At 33.0% G+C, this 25854-nt stretch overlaps 1 protein-coding gene across 3 annotated transcripts in view; it reads left to right on the top strand.

Annotated features, from left to right (window-relative positions):
- The window catches only part of NOVA1 (NOVA alternative splicing regulator 1), a 140278-nt gene that overhangs the window by 34792 nt on the left and 79632 nt on the right, over window positions 1–25854 (top strand). Inside the window, exon 1 of one of the 3 annotated variants that reach the window (XM_036844456.1) lies at window positions 11783–11877. The exons of the other annotated variants lie outside the window; for them this stretch is intronic. The gene's annotated coding sequence lies outside the window, so the exon portion shown is untranslated. Of the gene's footprint in view, window positions 1–11782; window positions 11878–25854 lie in introns of those variants that run through there. 3 annotated transcript variants of the gene reach the window in all.

Below are 25854 nucleotides of genomic sequence, written 5' to 3'. Positions count from 1 at the left end.
ATTCAGTGCTAATATTACCCCAGCCTTTCAGGGTTTCATTAGGCAAATTATCTTGATTCTTACATTCTCCTCCTTTTCTGCCACTTTTAACCTTCAAACAGATCCCATTAGTAAGACACTACTATTATCCTCATTTTACAGATGGGGGAACAAAATAATAAGTAAGCTGCCCAATATCACATGACTAGTAAATGGCAGAAAGATTTGAATCTACAGACTTACTTCTGGAACCTGAGGTTGGTACTTTATCATTATGAACCAGAAGTCTACAATACTTCTTCATAACCTCTAGAGTTACTTTAACATATGCCTTAAAAGTCACTTCACATAAGACAAATTGCTAGATTTTCATATATCTAAATTAGAAGAAAACCTAGTAGCTTATAAATATGCTATGTACACACACACACACATACAAGCCACACATATAGAAATCATTACTTACTACGTCTGTGAAGAATGATTTTTTGGTGACACAAAACTTTAATATAAACTGTTAGGTGGTAACCTAACACCATTCTTCTAAGTAAAATTTTTAAATGATATTTACTGTCTGAACTAGGGCACAATGTTCTACACACTAAGTATAATAAATAAAATTAGAGGATTAATAAATTTTAGTTGATCTTATTAAAATTTTTCCTCTGTTTAAAAATTTTAGGAAGAATAGAAATATAAGATTTGTTTGCAAGATTATACATAAACAAAACTTTTGTTTCTTTCAAAAATATTGTGGCCAAACACTTGAAATTTAAAATAAACTGAATTCTACTTTGAGTGTCACCAATTAAAAATAAATCCTCTTCGATACAGTTTGATTTTTTCTTTTATAATAATAATAAATCATTTCTATTTTGTGTAATTTTTCTATCCTTCTATTTCTTCAGTGTAGACGGAAATCTATTGCCTTCCTGCTGAGAATATAATTTCTGAATCTAGGTGATGTACTGTCAGCACAGTGAAGCAGGAAATTATTCTCCTGTGTCAGCTGCTGCTGTTAAAGAATAAACAAGGTTTGGGATAGGATGCATTTCTGTTATCTCTGCTCACGAATCTCATATGACACGCAAATAGATTTTAATTCAAGAGAGTTCAAAGTATTTTGTGACAAAAGATACTCCCTGCTCTCAGTTCTTTCTCTACTCCTTCTAAAAATCTCAAGTATATTTCAAAATTCCGTGCTTTTTTGTCTGTTTCAGGGGTAGCAGTCATCAAATTTATTCCACTTTTTCAAGTGATAGAGCATGTGGAAATCATATTCTTTAGGACACTGGGAATATTGGTATATTAAACTTAGCAGTAATAGTAGCAGCAGTGATAATAATACTAATAGCTAAATGGAACTTCGTGTGAGCCAGGGACAACAACTACATGCTTTCCACATATTAACTGAATTAGTTCACACAATAATTCTGTGAGAAAAAGGCAGCACAAAAGGTTAAATGATTTGCCCACAGCATGTATATATGTGTGGTATATATATGTTTGTATATAAGCATATATGTGTATGTAAGGGTATATATATGTGTGTGTGTGTGTATTCATATACATACATATATACATTGTGTGTGTGTGTGTATATATATATACACACACACTCTTATATATATGTATGGAAATTTATATATACACATGTAAATATTTTTTTTCTCTATAAAATTAGAGGCAGAGATAGGATTTGCTTAATCTGCTCCCAAGGTCTGCCCTCTTAACTACCATGTTATACTAATAGAATAGTCTTGTATAGGCAAATAGTAGGAATTATCAAATATTAAAAATTAGATAAAATCTCAAAATTTGTCAATTTTATCCCTTAATCTAAGTTTTTCATGAATTGGGGAAAGACTGCTGTTACTTAATTTTTTTCTCCAAAAAGTCTCAGAAGCTTATAGAATACCACTTTGTTGGACAGTCTCTGCCCTGTGTCTTTTTTTTTTTTTTTTTTTAAACTTTGGGTTTATTTATTTATTTATTTATTTATTTATTTATTTATGGCTGTGTTGGGTCTTCGTTTCTGTGCGAGGGCTTTCTCTAGTTGCGGCAAGTGGGGACCACTCTTCATCACAGTGTGCGGGCCTCTCATTATCGCGGCCTCTCTTGTTGCGGAGCACAGGCTCCAGACGCACAGGCTCAGTAGTTGTGGCTCACGGGCCTAGTTGCTACGCGGCATGTGGGATCTTCCCAGACCAGGGCTCGAACCCGTGTCCCCTGCATTGGCAGGCAGATTCTCAGCCACTGCACCACCAGGGAAGCTCCTGCCCTGTGTCTTTATATGGCATAGACAGCAAATTTATATTTCCTTATCCAATAAAGTTTTCATTTTACTAATTGTCACAATGAATGATTTCAATTTTATAGTTCTATAACTTTGTGGTAGAAGAAACTATAATACTCATTCTTTTTCATTTGATGAAATTATTATTTAAGGACATGTATTATTAAAATGAAAAATTATATTATAGACATCACAAGGAGTTCTGAGAAATTCATGTACATTTTTGTCAACCTTAAAGTGGAGAGATGGTCTTAGAATCATGACAAAGCCTGTATTTATTTTTAGTGTCATTATAAAGTATAAGTTATATGATCTCTCTTGAATATCATTCTTGGATATTTAAATTTGGAAACGTTAGCAGCAATTGATAATAAGATAGTCTCAAATATAAGCCTGTCTACATCATATAAAAACGATATTAAAATTTATAGTTATCCCATATTTAAAAAATTGGGCATTCAGTATCCTTCCCAGAGTTACCAGTAGAGTATTTAATAAATGATGAGGGTAAGAATAAATTCCAAATTGTTGGGTTCCAAAGCAAACTTTATATGTCTAATTATGCTTACAGAGCTACCAGGATATTTTATATATTCTATTTTCTTAAGATTGGTGGTTATTTCTCCTTTTAGAAAACATGCATTAGAGTCATAAATATTACTAAAGAATATTAAAAAATAAATATATGATTGCACAGGAGTACGGATAGATCTACACACTTTAGAAAAGTAACCACTTTTTTTTTTTAACTTTAAAGGATAGAAAACTATTTCCTTCTCTTGTAAAAATCATCTTATAGTTAATTTAAAATTTCCTTGTTTCTATAAATTTTCTGTTGCATCCAAGTAAGATGCATGATATGTACGCAGGGAGGGAAAACTTATCCTTGAATTCCTTTAGCCAGAAGTTTTCTATCTCAGTTTGCTGAAACATTATTACCTGGTTCCATTCTAATATCATCAGGTAGGCTAGGGAATTTTAGAATGACTAAAGTTAAGTATAGCATGAATACTAAAAAAATAATAATAACCTTAAACTCTTGATACTGTTATATCCATGACATTATCTGGGTTTCTGAAATTAAAATAGAACATTGTTAAAACCTAACAAAATGTTTTGGCCTATTTAAACCTTGTTTCCTAGCTATAACTTTCCTATATATAGATTATAATTTTACCGAGTTTTATGGCATAACTTAATACGCCCTGCGATCCTAGAAACAAAATATTACTTGCATGTGATGAAAGCAAGTTTGAGTAGCTGTATGTTTAGATTTATTTCTTATTTTAAATGTATGAAATTCTTGTTATGCTCTGTCACTGTGTTCCATTTCAAGTGCAGGTAGCCTGAAAAAGAAGCTTCAAATTGAAAATGCGTTTTGTTTTTGTTTTTGGAAAAGCTATAAAAAAATAGCTTCACAGGAAAATGTCAGTGGAAAAACGAAGAACAGAAGTTTTACCTTGATAAACTCATTTGCATATCAGCCACTGTAACAGTATTACCATTGTTTCTCTACCTGCATTGCACTCAGGTCACCATATTTTAAAATATAATTTATATTTACTTTTTTTATAATTTACTTTCATGACTATTGCTGAAAAAAATCATGTGTCACCATTTGCACTTAGATTTTTTGAGGCCCATTTCTGTTTCCATGTAATTATCCTAAACTTTTTACTTCTTGACCTTATTAATAGAACAACTACTTTTTAAAAATTAATAGGCTACACTTTTTAGAGCAGTTTTAACCTTAACAGAAAAATTTAGTAGAAAGTCCAAGGGAGTTGCCATATACAATTGACCCTTCATATCTGCAGGATCCACAGCCTCAGATTCAACCAACCAAGGATTGAAAATATTTGAAAAAAAAAAAATCCCAGAAAGTTCCAAAAAGAAAAAACTCAAACTTGTTGTGTGCTAGCAACTATTTACGTAGAATTTACATTATATTAGGTATTATAAGTAATACAGAGATGTTTAATGTGTATGGGAGGATTGTATAGGGTATATGCCAGTACTACACAATTTTATATAAGGGACTTGAGCACCCTTGGATTTCGGTATCTGCGGGAATCCTGGGACTAATTTCCAATGGATACTGATGGTTGACTGTACCCTTTTTTGTCCCTACTTCTCCTGCCCCCCACCCCAGCACACAGTTTCTCCTATTAACATCTTGCGTTAGTATGGTACAGTTGAAGTCCATAGTTTACATTAGGATTCGCTTTCAGTGTTTTTACAAATGTATAATGACATTTATCCATCATTGCAGTGTCATGCATAACAGCTTCCCTGCCCTAAATATCACCTCATGATGTGTTCTCCCTCATCCTTCCTTTCCTCCCCGCGCATCTCTGGCAACCATTAATCTTTTAACTATCTCTATAGTTTTGCCTTTTCCAGAATGTCATATACTTGAAATCATAGAGTATGTAGCCTTTTCAGATTGTTTTTTTTCATTTTGTAATATGCATTTAAGCTTTCTTTATGTATTTTTGTGATATGATACCTCATTTCTTTTTATATAATATGGGTATACCACAGTTTGTTTATTCATTCACCTGTTGAAGAACATCTTGATTGCTTCCAAGTTTTGGCAATTATGAACAAAGCTGCTATAAACATTTGTGTGTAGGTTTTTTTTTTAATAGATATGGGTTTTTAGCTCATTTGGATAAATGCCAAGGAGTGTGATTGCTGGATCATATGGTAAGAGTATGTTTAGTTTTAAAGAAACTGCCAAACTGTTTTCCAAAATGGCTGTACTATTTTCCATTCCACTAGCAGTGAATGAGAGTTCCTGTTGCTCTACATTCTCATTAACATTTGGTGTTGTCACTGTTTTGGATTTTAACCATTCTAATAGATGTGTAGTGGTATCTCATGGTTGTTTTAATTTGCAATTCCCTAATGACATACCATTATATCCCCCCCTCAAATTCATATCTTGAATTTCTAACCCCCCAGTACCTGACAATGTGACCTTATGACCTTATTTGGAGTTATGGTCTTTACAGAGTTAATCAGGTTAAAGTGAGGTTATTACAGTGGGTCCTAATCCAATATGACTAGTGTCCTTATAAAAAGGGGAAGTTTGGACACAGATATGCATAGAGGGAGAATGCCATGGGAACATGAAGACTGCCATCTATAAGCCAAGAATTGAGGCCTGGAATCTGATCCTCCTCTCACAGCCCTCAGAAGGAACCAGCCCTGCCAACACCTTGATTTCAGACTCTGACCTCCAAAACTGAGACGATTAATTTCTATTATTTAAGTCATCCAGTATGTCATACTTGGTTATGGCAGCCCTGGCAAACTAATACACATTTGATTGATGTTCAGCATCTTTTCATATGCTCATATGTTATCAGCTTATCTTTTTAGGAAGGTGTCTGCTCAGACCTTTTGCTCATTTTTTAATTGAGTTGTTTGTTTTCTAGTTGTTGAATTTGAGTTTTTTGTATATTTAGATTACTAGTCCTTTATCATATATGTGTTTTCCAAATATTTTCTCCCTATCTGTAGCTTTATTTCTTTCATGGATTGTGCTTTTGGTGTTGTATCTGAAAAGTTATTGTCAATTCCAAGGTCACCTAGATTTTTATCCTATGTTATATTCTAGGAGGTTCATAGCTTTGTCTTTTTTCTATTTTGAGCTCATTTTTAAAAAAGGTTTATTGTCCGTGTCTAGATTTTTTTGGGGGGGATATGGATGTCCAATTAGGCCAGCACCATTTGTTGAAAAGGCTATCCTTTCTTCATTGAATTTTGTTTGCTTCTTTGTCAAAGATCAGTTGATTACATTTGTGTGAGTTTGTTTCTGGTCTCTCTGTTCTCTTCCATTGGTCAATTTTTCTGTTCTTTGACTGATATCACAGTCTTGAATACTGTTGCTTTACAGTAAGTCGTAAGTGTTAAAGTCTGATAGAGTCAGTCTTCCAACTTTGTTCTTCTCCTTCAATACTGTGTTGACAATCTGGCTGACATTATTTACTGACAGTAAATTAACATGTAAGTTTGAATGACTTGAGTTTGTATGGTTTTCCTTACACTTTCCAATTTACTTATAAATGATAATGTTTATTCTTATAGCCCATGAAATAGTAGACTAGAAAAAAAGTATAAATATAGAACTTAGTTCTGTAATTTTGAGTCATATTACTTTCATTATGTTGTATCTCTGAGAAGGACTAACTGATAAAATATGTTATATACATGGCATAATTTAGGATGGTAAGTGATTGTAAAATGAATAGGACCATTACATAAGGAGTTATAAACATCAATGTAATAGGATCCTGTATTCTCTAAAAGTGTGACATTTAAACAGAGATAACGTTATGTATTATTTAGGCATGTAAGATACTGATACCTTAATTTATTTAAAAAGATATACCTAAGTTTTCAGAGAATTCCCATTAAAGATTAATTTAAATATTAAATAAATGGAAAGAGCATGATTCAATTTGGGGGAAAGCCCAAAGTTATTAAGCTATAAATCAAGGCAGAATATTCTTTAAAATTGGGTTTCAGGTTACTCCAATATGAATATCGAAACTGCTCCTTTAAAACAATAAATGTTTTAACCTGTTTTTTCTTTTTCCTTCCCTGTAGCCTTTTTGTTCTGCAAGTTTGGTGTCTTATTTAGGAGATTTTACTTTTTAGTTTCTATACAACCTAGTATTCTCCACAAATGTATAAAATATTTATATTTGTTAGTATTTGTAATAAGACCTAGTATTATTTACAAATGTTCAGAATATTTCTATAACTCTTATACAAGGGGAAATATGAAGAATTCCTTATAAAATACCCATAGTTATATAATTACTAGTAGTTCTTAAGAATAAGAAATAATATGATAATGCAGCTATTCAGCCTGATAGTCATAGAATATTTTAGAGAGATGAAAAGTAAAAAATCATTTACTAGCTCATTGGTGTTAACCATTTCATAATACGGTATGACTTGAGATGGAGAATGAAGTGGGAATGCAAACATGAAGTGATTTTATTTTTCTCTAATCTGACCTTTGTTTGTGATTGGTTAAATCAGTTTTTTGTTTGTTTCTTTACTCACCTCAAGGAAATGTCAAAGCTTTCTGGACACTTCAGAAAATCAGTTTAATCTGACTTTAGTAAAGTCAGTTTAATCTGACTAGTTTGGATTTTAACCTCATAGCCCGATTTAAAACTCAACTTTCCCCCTTCGACTCAGTGCCGCTTAGGCTGTTCTAGGAGATTGTAGTGTGGAAAGGGTTGAATCTAGTCATTCAGTCTGCTCACTCCAGTGAGGAGAGAGTGATCTGCTCTTTCATTTGTATTCCTTTCTCCTCCTGGGTGAGAGAGATAGAAAGGGAAAAGATTTTCCTACTTTAGTGGTGCCTTTTTTGTTTCTTTTCTTTTTCTATTTCTGGTCATCTGAGTAACACTGACTAGACCTCATGCCTTCTGTGGGGAAAGAGAGGCAGATACTACTGTTGATGTGGCACGTGTGTAAAACTTTTTTGGGGAGGATGAGATATTTTTGCAGTGTCACACTATCCAGTTTGTCTTTTTCTACTCTTTCGAAGTTTCTGCTTCTCCAGTACGCCCACAGCCTCTGGCTGCTGGGATCCCCATTGTCTGGAGGCTCAATCCAGCTACTCTGTTAGTCACACTCTTTGCTGTTATAAATAGTGACTCCAGTTCTCTCTACCCTGTTTTCCAATCCACATCTTTTTTCCCTCTCCTCATATAGGCATGGGTAGTGAGTATGGGCATGGGATGATAAGCAAGTCTAAACACAAGCAGAAATCCAGCTGAGAGATGAGATACCAGTCTTCCATTCTTGCCAGTCTTTCGACCCACTCTGACTTGATTTAGACTCTTGGAAATAGCACTATCCAACTATGTTAAGTCAGTGAAGCAAACTCTGATGATTGACTCACTGAAGGTGTGCAGGGGTGGGCAGTTCTAGGGTAAAGAGGAACTGAGGAAGGTAAAGATGTTTCGGCTATGGTGGAGAGGTAGTTGGCTCTCACTTGTTTAGGCTGTCTTTTGAACGTGAAATACTTGATTGGTGACTCTTGGTTCTTAGTCTTGGGTTGTAATGCCAATCCCTGGCAATGGGAAAAGTCCAACCTGATAGTCTGTTATGTAAATTTTATCATAGTGTTGGGAGTACTGCCATTCTTGTTGGCTACCATCAGTTCCACCATTTGTTCCCATCTCAGGGCTTTGCTCTCACTGTTGCATCAGTGTTCTTACCCCAGATAGTCAGTCTGTAGACTCCTGCCACTTCATTCTTCATTCATGTAATGCTGTTTCCTTGGATTTTCTTTGTACACTGTTAAAATAGTGTATTTGTCACTCTTTTCCCATGGCTTGCTTTACTTTTAGTTCATATATGATCATTTTCTTACTTTTATTATATATTTAATAGTTTATTATCTATCTTTTCCATTTGCAATATATCTTAAAGAGAGCAAGTCACTGGCTCCTTTGTCATTGCTTTGCCAGTGCCTAAAGTGGGACCTGATGCATAGGAGACAGTCGATTTTTTTTGTTGTTGTTGAGTGAATAAATGAATGAATGGATGCTAGTTTTCTATACTCAAACTTTAGAAGTAGCTTTGATTTATCTAACAATGTTTACCCTTCTAGTGTTTTACAGAGTAGTATACTTAAAAATTTTTTACAGATCTTTTATATTCCTAACTATGTATTCCATTGTTGTCATCCCAGTTGAACCATCTACACCTTTAGTTCATTTTCCATGCTGCTGCTAGAAATGATTTTTATAAAATACTTCTCAAAATGCCATCCTCTGGAATAAAATATTCAAAAATTCCTTAGCATAATTGGGCCTGTGCCTCTTGTCCTTCTCCTCACTGACCCCTCCGTGTACTCTATATTCTAGTCTTATTCTTTTCATTGCAGTACTCTGAATGCTTAATATGTTTCTCTTCTACTTCTGTATCTTTACTTAAAGCCTGTACTGTTTGTTCTTACTGCTATATATTTTATTAGTGTATGAATACATAAAGTATAACTCCTATCATGAGAAGACTCTAGAAAAGGTACTTGACATTTGAAATGATTGGGAACCAACTATATAGTTGCACTGTATGCTATTATTTCAGATATATTTACCAACCTCTTCCTTCACTGAGCATCTTTCATACATGGTAACAGTTCATTTGTCATTTTTTGATGGGTATTTAAAAGTTACCACAATCTTGAAGAGCACCATACACATGGTTTTGTAATGATGTTGGTAATATTGTGAATTCATTTTAAAGGTAAGGCTAATCTACATGTTGTAACACAAGGATTCTTTTTAAAGGTTGTGTATGTATGAATGTTTGTTATATCTTTTATCTTCAGAAAACTAACCTGAGTAAAGAAAATGATATGTGAAAGTAAAAGTATTATATGTATAACTTTTTCAGAAAATGTGTTTCCTTGATAGATTCTTCAAATTTAGATTTTTTTGTTTGTTTGAAAGGCAAGACTGATAAAGGAGGTGAAATTATTTTATATAAACAGTTGAAGCCAAATGTTTTTCATATCTGAGCCTTTTCCAAGTAAGTACTGTGTCATAGAAGGGACCAGTGTGGCTTTTGGGGAAATGTAGATTCTAGGAGTATGTAGCAGTGTTCCAAAACTTGTATTTAGCATTTCTGTATCTAAAATAATGCAGAAATGTATAGCTTGTGATGTTGATGTCTTTTAGAAGACACACCTAAATAAAAGTAGAAGACACAGCTAAGTAAAAGTAATATATTATGAAGTTATGTAGCAGTAAATAAAGATGGGACCCTATAAGGAAGTTTTATTTTTTTGACATAGCTTTTGTTGAACAATTACTGCTATTACTGATAATAATAGGTCAGTATTTGGTGCTTTATGTGAGTTAGTTCATTTAATGGTTGGAACATCCCTGTGTCTGCTACTCATTTTACATAATGAGCTGCTCAGATTTAGGCATTTGATTTAAATGATTACTGCTGCTTATTCAATTGGGTGTCTTCACATCATTTATCAGTAGTTCCTTAAACTTTTTTCGGAAAATCACAGAGCCTTTTGAGAACCTGACAAAAGCCCATTTCCCCTAGAAAAAAATGTACTTATACACCTGTATAATATGTCTTTATTTTAGCCTGCACTTTTGCAGAATTCCTAGGTTTCCTAATTCCCATAAGTAGACCCCAGATTGGGGATCCCTGATCCATGTCTTTTAATAAAGAGACTGGGAAACTCTGTACTTTTTTCTTCCTTTATGACCTCTTGTCACTTAAAGGAAATAATATTCATTTACATTATGCCTTATTATAGAAAGAATTTAAGAAAGCTGAAGGGAATTGTCGGCTACCTCTAACTTCACTGAATATATGCCAGAATAAATTCTGTTATGGCAAGTGAGATTCAGATAAGTTTGATGGATGGGACGGACACTTTTTAATGGTCAGATTTGTTGGACTTCACATCAAAGCATTCTCAATCTGTTTCAGGAACCTAAATGTGATATTTTGAAATAATGTAATCAGTTACCTCTTCAAATTAGCATAAATATAGTAGCTGTGCCTAGAGATAGAAGATTAGAAAGATAGTACCTTCAGGCCTAGTGATTCAGTGATATTTCTCAGAGAATAATTTTTGGATTTTATCTTCTGATTCCATCAAAGATAAATCATGTAGAAAGGGTGTTATTTTGTAGTAAAAGTAGGATATAGTAATAATTTTATGTATTAATGAGCTAAAGTTACCATATAATTGGTTAATTCATTTGTTTATATGGGTTAAGGATGAAGATATATTTAGATTCTAACTCATTGTGACTTTGGAGAAGAGAAGTTGTCATTTTATAATGAGGTTACTTTTAAAGCTCCCTTTTATGAAAAATAACCATTGCTAGTAGTTGAGGACTGGTTATTTTATAAAATTTTTAATATGAAGTAATTAAGAATTTCAGAATGTTTTTTCTTACAGTTTGTTTTAGATATTTTCATGTTACTTATGCTTCAGGTTTGATATCTCACCTATTTTTTTTTTTTACCCCTTGAATTGTTATCTAAAACAAGTATTAAAATTGGCTGAACAGAATAAAGAATCGTACTGTATACATTTGCCTGGTTTTAGGTAAATTACTATAGAAATAATGTAATAAATCAGTATACAATGTTTGGGTTTAATTTTTTAACATATGTTTTAACAGTGATTTCTAGTTACACTGTGAATTGAATAACTGTATTTCTATTTTTTCCTTCTCGTTCTTAACATTCAATTTTTAAGTGAATAGTAGCCTATCTGTGTAGGGCTCTTGTGACTGAATGATGTATTCTGCTTTGCTGTGGCACAGTTTTCAGACAGCCACTTTTGTGTTAATAATGTTTTCATTTTCTATAGTACTTTTCATCCCTGTATATATGTACAGGAGTCACTTCACCCACCACCGAATTGCAGCCCCTTCTGAGGTGGAACGCAGAGCAAACTGTTTAACAGCGCACTTTCCCCTAGTGCTGACAGCTGTAGAGAAATTGTACATGGTCCTGTACAGAAGGTATTTCTCCACTGTGCCATCTGCAGAGTGAAACTGACTAGGAGTACTACATAGACTGTAATTTCTTGTGTACCCGCCCTAGACTGGAAAACCCAATATGAGAGAATAACAAAAACTGGGAAGCATCATTTAAAAATGTATTGAGGTCAGTTAAACTTAGTGCTGCTCTCCCTGGCTCTAAATTTTATTTTAAGGTCATCTAATTTGTGATTGGTACTGATTAAATAACAAACAAATGGATGCACTCCTCAGAAATTATTTTATTCTAAAAGCAAATGTAACTAAAATGCTTTTATAAATACTTCACTTTTAATGCAACTTAAGAGAATCAATTTGTTTTAAAATATTTTTCAAATAACCAAATCGGTATTATATAAGATTTTAGAGCTGTGTTCTTAAAGTAGCAAATCAACTTATAATTCAACAGAAACATCCTAATTAGCTTTCCTTGCAGTGTTGTATGCCTTAGTCTTAATACTTTCACTGTTCTCATGAAGTTTTGCAACAAAGCCAGTTTGTGATGAATGTAGTTTGATTTTTTTTTTTAGAAACATTGAGTTTTGACTTTTTAACATATTGAAAGAAAGCGTGGGAGAGAATAAATAGTAAATATTTGAACTTCCACGTAACGTATTTTAGTCTCTCCCTCCCATTTAACTGTTTAATAATTTCCTTTTTTCCTTTTGTAAAAGCAATTTTACAAGAATGCTGCTTTTGTAATAATTTGGCATGGTTATGCCTTATAGGATAGGAAAATAACATTAGGAACTGCTGTGTCTATTTTTAAACAATATGATATGGATTGTTATATTTCATTGTTTTGCTTTTTTTTTAGTCAGTAGTATGACGTACTAGTTATCTTTGTGTGTGTGTTGTGTGTGTGTGTGCATCTGTAGACATTTCTGTGGCAAGAAATTAGGGTCTCAGTCATTAGAAAGTCTTAATCTTATAAAACATAGTGTCATTTGTTTTAGGTAACTTTAAAGTATGTGTCATAACTTAAATGCTATTTGTGTATGTCTCTATACTGTAGATTCTCAGTGAAAGCAGATAAAAGCCTCTCTGGGCCACAGTTTGTTTACTTGTAAAATGAGGTGGGTGGAAGAAATTATTTTCTACAGACCTTTAAGTGTTTTCTGTTTAACTCAGTGGTAGAATTCTATGTATTGAGAATTGTACCTTACATTATGTAACCAAGATATTTTGGTGCAAGTGATTTTGTTCCAGTTAGAATACTACTTGTACTAATTAAATACCGAGTGATGCTATTTTAGAATCAAAAGAGGAGGTCTGATTTCCTACAAAGATTTTAAACTGTCTCTAATTCTATAGTGGAGTTACCCCCAATGTTTTGAAATAAATTTTTTTGAGAATAAATACAGTATGATTCTCATCAGGGAGCAAGCATCAAGCAGATTAGAAAAAGCTAGACTTTATTTACATTCAGAAAAGAATGCACTTAAATATTACCAAAAAACTAACATTTTAAGTAGATTTTACCCCTTACTTGCATAGACTTAATACTTCACTCAATAGTCAAAGCGTTAAAAAAGTGAACATTAATATTTTTAAAAATATAGTTTAGACATAATATAATATACTTAACGTATCTCTAGCAAGAGGGTATTTTATCAGTATGTGAAATATTCGATTTGCTATAATTGGTTCCTTTGTATTTTCTACATGCAGTGTAAGTATTCCTTAATCCCATTCATCTTATTAACTGAAGTAATCATATTTGACAGAATAGGCCATATGTTTTATATATTATTTTAATGTGTTGGTGAAAAGGTACGAACTATACCTGTGGTGCATATGTGAATATATATTTTTCAGTTACACAGGATATTTAATTGTTATATATTAGATATTCCGTGGATGATGAAGTTTAACAACTTATTAGATTCATATGAAACTTATACTTTAATATACTCCCAGTATATGGTATTTGGAAAAGGGAATTATATGGAAACTTTCATTTTTATTTAATACACTTGTGTACTATTTGAATTTAATGAACATGTAGTACTTGTGTAATCAAAAATAATGTTGGTGTTTCAGTTCAATTGTATATTTGAAACATTAGTTTATTTAGAAATTATCCTCATTGCATAAAGTATCTTATAGATACCTAATATCTCTATTTAATTGTTTATTTTCCAAGAGAGTGCTCTTCACCATATTCTGAAGAACTAGAATTGTGGTCAGGCTTATTATTTAATTTATACTCTCAATAATTTTGGCATTCAGAAATAAATACTAAATCAAGAGCAGTTAATCTTAATGAAACCTTTATTTTTTCATCCTCCCCCATTATAATTTTCTATTTGAAATAGGAAAAATGAATCAAATGCATAGATAATAGAAATTTCTAAATAATTATATGTACTTAGACTTCCAGCAATAATGTTCTAGAAGCATCTAGCTTTCAATTAAAGATTTTAAAAAGAAATATTAAGACTAGCTGAAGAAATAAGTGAAATTGATGAGAAAATAAGCTACAGAGCAGTATACTTTGTAGATTCTAATTGAAATTAATTTTAAAGAACATACATTTTTAAATAGAGTTTCAATATATATTTTTAAATTCTCAGATACTCTTCTCAGTTTTACAAAGTACATACTCTTCTAAATTAGAGACATTTTTAGATCCATCCCAAACAGATTGTTGAAAAATTGTCTTACCAAATTTGTCTGAACAAATTTTTGTGATATTATAGGGAGATAAAAAAACTTTCAAATATATTTCCCAAATAACCTCTGGCAAATATAGTGAGATAAAATCCTCATATATTACCTCAATCTTTGCTATATCTTATTTTATATATATATTAATTCTTGCCTGTTTCATGAATTCTGCAGGTATTTCTCAATATAATCGAATTAGTTGAAAATTTTAAATGTATAAGTTGCTAAAGAACTATTTAATGCCACAATCTTTTATCTTTAATACTGAATTAACAAGCATTATTACTTAAAACATTTTTTTAACTCTGAAATTTCAGTGTGTTTTAGGTAATATTTGTGGGGGGGGAGGTGTGTGTGTGTGTGTGTGTGTGTGTGTATGTATCATCTTCCTAATGTATTTTCTGAAGCATGGTTGGCATCCTGATTGCCACTTTGTAGCTATTTAATCAAGTGTAACTTGCTTAACAAATTTAAGGTTTTTTTTTTTTTTTCTCAATCTGTTAATTGGAAATCATTACACCTACCTCACAGGGTTGTTGTGAGGAAAAAACAATCAAACGTGAAAGAGTGCTTAGCATATACGAGATACGCAGTATATGAAAAATGAGTGTTACTAAAACCTTTCAGTGACCTCCATTGTTCTTTTGATAAAATCCAAATTCCCTGTCCAGGTATTGATCTGGCTTCTCAACTTTATTTCTTTCCTTGTAGACTGCATGTATTGATTGATTGATTGCTACTGAACTTTTTACAGTTCCCAGAATATGCCATGCTTTCTTTGGGCCTTTGCCTGCCTGCAGCATTCTTTCCAACCACTCACATACCCCTTAATCCCTAGGCTACTATCATCTGTATAACTCAACCTAATCCTTTAGACCTAACTTATTTTTTTTAATTTTTTATATTTATTTATTTATTTATTGTTGGCTGCATTGGGTCTTCGTTGCTGCGCGCGGGCTTTCTCTAGTTGTGGCGAGCCGGGGCTACCTTCTTTGTGGTGCGCGGGCTTCTCATTGCGGTGGCTTCTCTTGTTGCGGAGCATGGGCTCTAGGCACGTGGGCTTCAGTAGTTGTGGCACATGGGCTCAGTAGTTGTGGCCAGCGGGCTCTAGAGTGCAGGCTCAGTAGTTGTGGCGCATGGGCTTAGTTGCTCTGCGGCATGTGGGATCTTCCTGGACCAGGACTTGAACCTGTGTCCCCTGCATTGGCAGGTGGATTCTTAACCACTGCGCCACCAGGGAAGCCCTAGACCTAACTTTAATTTCTCCTTAACTGAGGTGTTTCCTCCTGCTTCATCCTTTATGCTTTTGTTAGGTGACCCTTGTACATGATCCTGTAGGCTTTGCTTATTCCTGTTTTTGTGTGTTTCTTTCTGTAAACTCGTTGAAGGTGGAATCTGCCTTTAACTTCTTTTTCCCAGTACTTAACAGAGTTTCTGCAACTCAGGACATGAGTGAACATTTAAAAATAGATGTAAGTTCTCCCTAAACAAATTCACAGTATGTACATGATTATATGATTGGTACTCCTTTAAAAAAATAACTTTAATTTTTCTATATTTATAGACTAGATTCCAGGCTTCACAATAATCAAATCAAAATTATCGCCTTATAATCAAACTACTTTGCCCACCATTTAGCACTCTCTGTGGGTTTATTAAAAGAGATGGACTCACCAGGGTACAAGCAGAAAGTTACTTTATTTTTTTCTGTCACTGTACCCAAAATCCCATTTTGAATGTTATTTTTTCTGTCTCAGGGCTGTTCAAGTACCTATCCTTGTTCTGCCCTTCCCTTGCACTTCTTCCTCTTTCTCTTCCTCTTGCTCTCCTCTCTCTCTTGTTCTTTTGTTTTCTCCGTCATTCCTTCTTTCCTCACTCTCTGGCATTGCAAAATAGACTGTTTTCAGGCAGTGAAAAAACAGGCTAAGAAATTAAAATTCCAAACTGTCATCCAATGTAAAATTTCTCCCTTACATCAACCTTACTCAAAGCAGTCTTAAAAATCTGAGTGGGGAAGGGGAACAGGACATGTCGACTAGTAGACTTTTGTATTAATTTCTTTTGCCTTATTTTTCCTCCCTACTCACTGTGCAGCTCCTGGGTCTTCCAAAGATTCAAGATTAGAAATAGAGAACAACTAATTGGTAGTAAAGGTATGTTGGAAATCTGAATGGATTCTTTCTCTTGCTTTTTGGGGTTTATCAAAGATTCCTACTGTCTGAGGATAACCCAGTTGTAATTTGATACTTCCTTTGTCTTCTTTTGGCTACGTTCCTTAGTCTCTGACTTTCTGGTCTACCTCCAGCCTCTTTCTTCTGGGGTTATCTTGTTCCTTTTGTAGTCCTTTGGGTAGAGTTTCTTTAAAAATGGCTCAGGGCTAGTTCCTTTCCCAGGGATCCTTATCTGTCCTATGGGAAAATGTAATTCTGTACTCCACAATCTCTGAAATGGAATTCTTGGCCATTTCTGAGGTAGTAGCCTGGAGTGAGGTCATCTTGCCCTCTTGCCTTTAGATTTTTTTTTCAGACCTAAGTCCAGTTCCTGTACCATTCCTTAAGTGTCCTGTATTCTGAAGGGCATAGGCCAAAGTCTGAGTGAATCATTGTTCTATTCCTTCCTCAAACAATTTATAAACTCCCCTCCTCCAGTAGATGCTTATATTTTTTTATGTGAATGATAGACTAAAGGATGCATGAGCAATTATTGGCCACATTCTTTCCAAGTGTTGCATAGGTGATGTGTCACCTCAGCTCTAGTACTTGGAACCTGTTGTTCTCAGCTTAGGGTCCTTAGCGGAAACGGAGAAAACAGGAAAATTCCCATTTTAATATCCTTTTAAATCACCTGCACTGAGGCCATTATGGGGAGCTGGCATATCTATGAATGTTCATCCATTTCTGTATCTCCATACCTTGTCTTAGGCTATTCTGTGAGTTTGGAATGTTCTTTCTAGCTTTTCCTCCTGATAGAATCTTACTCAGTCTTTGATGTCCAATTTAGGTGAAGTCTTTATTGGTCTTGGCAGTTAGAATAAATGCTTTTCTCTAGTGTGTTCTGTGTTCTCACTAATACTTTGTTTAAAGTATTATTGTATTATCTATAAATATGTCTGTCTTCCTATTAGATTGTGAGCATTTTTAAGACAGCTACTGACTTATTTCTTGGTGAATCCCTTACTGCTGTTCTCTGTTATGTATTCAGTATATTATTTGCTGAATTAATGAATCTCTTCTAAACACTGAGATTGGGGTTTATAATATTACTGTTGAGTAATTAATACTTCTCTTCTTATTTATGTATATCCTTAGTCCAAAAATATTTGAGGGTGCAAGAATTATTTTTTATGCCTCTGATTTTTTTTTAAGCCAGTGGTATTGCCCTTCATTCATTCTTAGGCAAGTGCATTTTAGGTCTTAGTTGTGTTTTGGCTCAGTTGATCTTCTTCCATTTCCCTTGCATCTCTTTGTTTTTCTTCCTTGTTTTATTACAATTGATAGAGTGTCAATGATGATTAAATAAGGATAACCAGGTAATCCAAGCAGGTTCAAGTTGAAAGTTAGAAAAAAAAAATACAGTTTCTTTCCATTATCAGATTTTCTTTTCTTTCTTTCTTTTTCTTTTTTTAATTCTTCAAGGTTTCAGATTGTATCACAAAGTGTGGTCAGAAATGGTGAAAAATCAAGCTGTTGGTCACCAAGAACATTGGTTATGAGAGAGTAGTATTCCTGTAACAGAAAATTAAATTGAAGTTGTATTTGTTGGGAGTAAAGTGCTGTTTCAGTCAGACTTTATTGTATTGTTATTTTGAGTGATTGCTGTGCAAAAGTGACTTAAACCGTTTGGAATGCAGCATTGAATTTCTGCCATTCCTCAACATAATTTAATGTAATCTTTATTGCTGAAATTTAGCCAAAAGTAGGATTCTTTAATATGTATTGTCAGGTAAATATATGATAATTAGATAATTCCAAAGTCAAAAGGGCATTGTAAATAGAAATAATTGAAAAATTCCTTTTATGTTTAAAAATCTTTTTTTTTTTTTCTGGAAAGTTCCAAATGAGTATAGATAGTATACTAAGAAGTAAAATAGAAAAAAAATGTGTTCTCTTCAAATCAGATCATTAAAGTTTGAGAGAAATCAATTATCAATAAAATATCCCCATAATTTTTTGCTCCTATTTCCACATTGCTATTAAATATGGATTATCTCATTTAAAATTTCAAAGAAAGATTTTTACCTTATTTACTAACTTTCACCAATATAACTAGTGACACTTTAATACTTAATTTATGATTTTTATCAATTAACACTTCCTAGCCTAGGAATCTTGGTGAATGGATGTTCTGACCTTTATGTCAGGTGAAATGGTAATATGACAATCTCAGGATCAGAGAATTTCAAGCAGCATTGATGCAAGGAATTGTAGTATATATGATTACTTTATGAAGTCATATTTCTTATACCAATAGACTTTTGTATTTGTGCTTTCATAAGAAGGAACAAACTGTAAAATATGACAAAGTGCATCTAGGTATCAAGAAACTATTTAGTCCTGCTACTTTACCCTTTTCCCAACCATTGCAGTAATTCAAACATTCTATTTACTTTACAAAATTAGTAAAATTAATTATTCTTCTATTTTTCACTTAGTTTAAGGTGAATATTGCTATGTGATGGAAGTTTGATATTAGAAAGAACAAATTTCTATTTTTCTAAGTTTTCGTGAGCATACTTGGGAAAACGAAAATTCAGGGGTGTTTTTAGGAAGCATCTGGTATATATAGCCACCAGTCATCATATAGGAAAATTAATACTTAAAAATATAGTTTTTCAAAATATACTATCTGAAATATATTTCTTTTAAAATTTGTCATTCTGGTTTTTTTTTCGTTTTAAATGGCTCTTTCTGTTTTTTAATTGTAATATTGTCTAGGACTTTAGTATAGAAGCCGTTTCAGTGGGTCAAGTAAAATGTTAAAAATTAAATAGTAAAGAGCTCTAAAATTCATCAGAAACCTACTTCTTTATTTTGTACTTAATGTTAGTGCTCCATGGCATAATACCTTACTCATGTTGCGGAGGTAAACGCAAATAATAAGAAAATTGGCCATTAATTGATATTTACTTTTTAATGCTGCTTTTTGAAATTCTAACTCCACATTTTCCCACTGTGCTGCAGGTTATGACAGATTCAGCTCATCTGAAACCAAACCAGATCTTTAGTTCTCCATTCTCATTCTGCCTCCCAACCTAAATCATTCTTGCTGTGGCTTCACCATAAACCTGTGACATAGGGTCAAAATATTATCGCTCTCTCCTCTCCTTTGATTTGAATATCATTCTGTTTATTTCCAGATTCTAAAATTGTTTTGCTTTTAAGATGTCTTACATCAGTATGCTTCATTCTATATTTATTGATAAAACTCTAGTTCATTACTTATCACTTACCAAGATTTGTGTACTAGTTTTGTCTTTCTATTTATATTACATTTTCCTTGAGAGTAGAAACCACATATTATTCACATTTGTGATTTCCATAGAGAATATTCTCAGTAAATCCTTTCTAAGTTCACTCAATTAATTGTGAGATAGTTGATTCTTGGTATTTAACTCTTAAAATATTGAATGGATTGCTAAAAACACAGGTCAGTCCACATTTAAATCAGTCACACATTATTCCAACTAGATAATGTTCCTATTATGTTAACACTACCAGGAAAGTACCTTAAATGAATTCTGAACAATAATCTATTAAGAACACTTGGCTTGGTACTATGTGAAAGGCAAATTTTACTGGGCATATGCTAGTATATATGCTAGTTTGTAGGCTCCTGTTATAACTTATACACTGAGTTCAGTCTTTTTTCCTTTGATCCCATTTTTAAAATATGGAGTTACAGGCAATTTTGAGAAAATAATTTAGCAGAAAGACAACTAATGGGTTAGTTCTCTTTTACATTAGTCCCTTTCTAGCTCTTTTAGACATATGTAATACAAATGGGAAGCAAGTTTCTTTTGAAGTCAACTCAACTCCCAGTCCCACTGTGGATCTGATTTATCCTAGTAAAATACAGTGGCCTCCTAAGAAGAGTAATATCCAAGAACATGCACGGATTGCTTACCATATGCCTTTTCAGCCTCTTCCCACATCACCTGTGGACATTAACTTGCCAAAGGAGAAGCTCCTGCCAGATCTGTGATACAATCAAATGAAATAACTCAAGACTATTCTAGACAGATAAGCAATCACACATGTACAGAAAACAAAAACAAAAAAACAGCCTTACCCTAAGTACCAGGGAATTGGGTCAGTAAAGGAAAACTGAATTGGAAGATTTTTAATAGAAAAACAGTGGAAACAATTTCACATCGTATTTTTCAGTGGAGGCTTGGGAGGAAGCCCACTGTTCTCAAGGAGGTAATTGAATGTTCCGTTTTTCTATATTTAAATTGAGAATTTTTTCGCTATATTTTGGGCCATTATTTATCTTGGTCATTGACAATATTCATTTTTTAGATTATAACATATAGTCATTTTTTATTTTTGGTTTTTTGGAAATAAAAAGCATTTTTAAAACTTCAAAAAATTATTTTAGTGCTTCCTGTGCTAGAACTTTATAGATAGCTTATTTTTCCCCTTTGCCTTTTCTTCTTATAGTCTTTGAAGATAATCACTGGTTTATAAAAATTTTCATTATGAATGTGCTATCATTTCAGGTCAGATTGAATATGGACTTACTGTGGTTTTTTAGAGTGTTTCATAAAATTATTTGAATGAATATCAGTGTTATATAGAAATAAGATGACCTCTTAAATGTGTTCTCTTAAAAATATTCTTTTCAGTCTATAATTTTGAATATTTTGATTAGTATAATCCTATTTTCTTCTCATTCCTCTCATCTTTCTTTTAGTAGTATGTGTGTGTATTTCTTTATCTACATATGTCTATCATCTGTCTACACACATACATACATAAGAGCTCTTAATTTTATAAATTTGCTTTTAATATTTCAGTGTCTCAGTTATTCTTTGAAAATGATAAATTTTCAAGTCAGTTAAATTTTCTTTTGGCTTATATAAAAATAAAATTTGAAGCCTATGTATGTTTTATAATCTGTTTTCCAGTTTCGCCCATATTTATATTAACATTGGCATATGTTGCTTTTATACTCTCTATATTATATGATATCTATTGATGGTTTGTGTGTCACTTAGTAAATTTAATATAATTAACATTCTGTTATTTATATAATATTCTATTCTCATTCTTCATTCATTCATTCAATAAATGTTTATTTTGTAGTACTGTTCTCTAGGTCCTGTATGCTGGGAATACAGAAAGTCTCTGCTCTAGTGGAGCTTATACTCTTACAAGTGAAGAGGAAAACATATAACACTAAATAATTTCACATAGGCATAAATACTATAAAGGAGCTAGGTGCATGTGATAAAAGTGTTGAGGAAGAGTATGCTTTAGCTAGGGTAGCAAGAGGAGACCTCTTCAAAGAAGGGATATTTAAATTGAGCTCTAAATGACTCGGAGGAAGAAAATCACATTCCAGGTATCAGGAATAACAAGGACAAAAGTCTTTGGATCTGAATGAGTTTGGCAGGTTCAAAGAACAGAGACAAATGCTGTGTGTGTTGAACGTTGTTAGGGGGAGAGAGTGGCAAAAGGAGATGTTTATGAGATAACACTGGGTGAGCTCACATGGGCCATACATAGTAAGGAGAATTTTATTATAGTTAAAATGTGAATATATTGGGCACTTGAATGTTATGATGATTAACACTGAGGAAATCACTCTCCCTGCTGTATAGAAGATTAACAAGGGAAAGGGTGAGGGGCTAGAAAGAGGTAGTTATTAGGAAGTTATTGCAGTAGTCTTAGAAATTATGGTGGCTTAGGGCTTTTTGAAGTAGAAATGATGTTTTGGAGGGGCACTGTTAGAATTTGTGAATGGATTAGAAATGGTGTAATCAACAGTATCAGACATAATTAAACATTAAATATTCTTCGAAGATTTAATGGACATACACTTTTCCATGGCAGAAATGTACCATAATTTATTTAAATTGCACCTCTATTTTTGATTACTTAGTTTTTTTCCTCATATTTTGCTAGCATAAATAACAATCTTGTCATTTTCTCACCTCACTGCCATTGTATATAAATGATGATTTGTGATAGCTTTCCAATTTGAAAGGTAAAAAATTGTATCTTGCTATTTTAATTTGGTTATCTTTGATTACTAGGTATATTGAAATTTTAATGTGTGTATTGATCGATCAGTTGTATTTTTTCAGTTGTGAATTGTTTCTAGTTTTGTTTGGGGATGTTGATATTTTCCTTATTGTTTTGAAATGCCATATTAACTTTCTATGATGATTTAAAGGTCCCAACATGATTTGGCCTTGAGATTTCTTGATTACATCTTATTTCAGTCTCCCCACTGCCCTTTATGCTCAAGACACTTCAACCACTTCCCAAACAGGCTAATCTTTGTCTTGCCTCATGGCTTTTGCACTTGTGGTTATCCATTTTCTGGATCCCTCTTCCTCAAATCTTTACATGGTGATTATGTCTCATCATTAATGTTTCAGCTCAAATGTCACCTCCTTAACGGAACTGTTCTCAACTTTCTAGTGCTACATCCCTCTCACCCCTTTCACATTCCATCATGTTACTGCCTCTGGGGTTTTTGTTTGTTTGTGTGTTTCCTCAGTCTTTTATGGTCTTCATAGCACTAATCACTATCTGAAGTTACCTTCTTACCTGTCCTTTCCAATGAGAATGAAAGAACCATGGGAGCAGGTATCTACTCTGATTTGTTTACTTCTATTCCCTCTGGGGTAGAATATTGTTGGCCAAAATTAATATATTTTGTCAAATGGATGATATAAGGATATTAGCCATTTGTTCCATATACTTGTGTTTTTCCCTTTTGTCAATTGTCTTTATTTTTGTTTATGGAATTTTTTTATACAAAGAATTTTATATTTTCATGGAATCAAGTCAATGAAGCATTTTTCTTTTGACTTTTTCATTACTTTTAGAAGGAAAGGAAAAACCTTCCCATCTTGAGTTCTTCCATTTTCCTATATTCTAATTAAAATGTTTCTGAATGTAAAATTATCATTTATTTTTATGAAATAGGGAAGGTTTTAAAGATAAAAATAGCTCTTGTAAATGTATTTCTGTGCTTTCTTCTAGTCTTAATACACATTATCTATAAAATAGAGATCATACTGTATAGAGAGCTTTTTACCTTTTTTCAATTAATATTGTACCATGTGCATATTTAGATGGTATATATTTTTCATTCTTCACAAGCATGATCTTTTCAATGTCTACAGAATATCCCATCTTAGGCATTTGTTATATTTAATCAATCCCCTATTGTATACTTGTTTTAATACACAGTGTGTATTATTGTGTTTAAGTTTTTGTGTACACTTACGATTGTTCTGTTATGATAAATTACTGAACATAGAATAGTGGGTCATAGGAGTATATACAATATTTTAAGATATTTGAGTATTCATTGCCAAATTATATCTCAGGAAATTGAAATCAGTTCACAGTCCTAGTAGTAATTTATGCCTGTGTCTGTTTCTCATGATATTTTCCAATTCCCGATAATTGTGTGCTTTTAAAATCTTGGCCCATTTCTTCCCATCTGTGCCTTCCCCCCAAATTATATAAAACAATTGTCATATTTTTCACATAAAAAATCTTAAGAATTTTATATGGTCATCACTATCAGCCTTTCCCTTTTCCTTTCATGTCTGTGTTTAAAATAACTTTTCTCCTTCTGAGGTTGTATGTATGCTAACTTATGGTTTGATTTTGGCTGTTGCAACTCTCATTTATATAGAATTTTTAAAATATTTATTTATTTATTTTCTTTATTTTTTTGGCTGCGTTGGGTCTTAGTTGCATCCCGCGGGATCTTCGTTGAGGCATGTGGGATCTTTAATTGCAGCGCATGGGCTTCTCTCTAGTTGTGGCGTGCGGGCTCCAAGGCGCGTGGGCTCTGTAGTTGTGGCTCGCCAGCTTAGTTGCCCCGCAGCATGTAGGATCTTAGTGCCCCGACCAGGGATCGAACCCGCATCCCCAGCATTGGAAGGCAGATTTTTTACCACTGGACCACCAGGGAAGTCCCTCACTTATATAGAATTTATTTTAAGATATTTTGGAGGAAAATTTCTCACTGTATTTTCTCCAGTTATGCCAGCCATATTATTTTTGAGTAATGATATGTGCTAGTTTCATGCTAAATTTTTATGTATTCCACGGTTTTGGGGGGAAGGTTATTTATTCTGGTCCATTGTTACATTAATTCTTGTGTTACTTATTATTGATTTGTAATGTCTCTTTATTTTGAATTATCTACTAGAGTAATAATTCTCTGATTCTGTTATCCCTAATTTTTAAAACTCTCCTGGTTTATTGTTATGTTCCTTTTCCTCATGAACTTAGAATCATTTTGCCAAGTATCCTTCCCAAATAAAGCATTCTTGTTTTTTATTTTAGTGAAATTGTGTTAAAACTGTTAAATTGTTTACGTAAGATATTCTTATAATACCTAGGATTTCATATATGAGCTGAGTTTATTTTTCTTTTCTGTCTTAGCAAAGTTTTTTTCTGTATAGGTTTCCAACATGTTTCATTTAAGATCATTCCTAGTTGTTTATTTAATTTAAGGCCATTCCTAGTTGCTTTTTCAAATCTTTTTTTCATTTATATATTTAACTGATTATTGTAGTTCTATACACTATTGGGTTTCTGTGGTCACTGTAACAGTTACCACAAATTTTGTATCTTAAGACAACACAAATTTATTTATTCTCTTACAGTTCTGGAGGCCAGAAGTCGAAAATCAGTTTCATTTGGCTAAAGTCAAGGTGTTGACAGGACTGGTTCCTTTGGAGGCTGTAGAGGAGAATCCCTTTCCTTGCCTTTTCTAATTTCTGGAGGCTGCCTGCTTTCCTTGGCTTGTGACCCCTTCCTTGAATCACTCCAACATTTTGCTTCTGTCATCACATCTACATCCTCCTTTGACATTGTTTCCGTCTTATGAGGACCCTTTTGATTATATTTAGGGACCATCTAGGTAATCTAGGGTACTCTCCTCATCTCAAGATCTTTAATCTGCAAGTTCCTTTTGCCACTTAAGGGGACATTTATAGTTCTAGGGATTAGGATGTGAGTACTATGCAGGAGGCCACTATTCAATCACATGTAAGAAAATTCTTAATTTTCTATACTATTTTACTTTTGTCTATTTTATTCAACTTCTGTATTAAGTATAATTGTATTTAGTTTATTTTCTAGATAGTCA

Source organism: Balaenoptera musculus, chromosome 2, assembly GCF_009873245.2.
Source record: "Balaenoptera musculus isolate JJ_BM4_2016_0621 chromosome 2, mBalMus1.pri.v3, whole genome shotgun sequence".
Classification (NCBI taxonomy): domain Eukaryota; kingdom Metazoa; phylum Chordata; class Mammalia; order Artiodactyla; family Balaenopteridae; genus Balaenoptera; species Balaenoptera musculus.
Note: the sequence above shows the minus strand (reverse complement) of the source record. Positions and strands in the feature narration are given on the sequence as shown.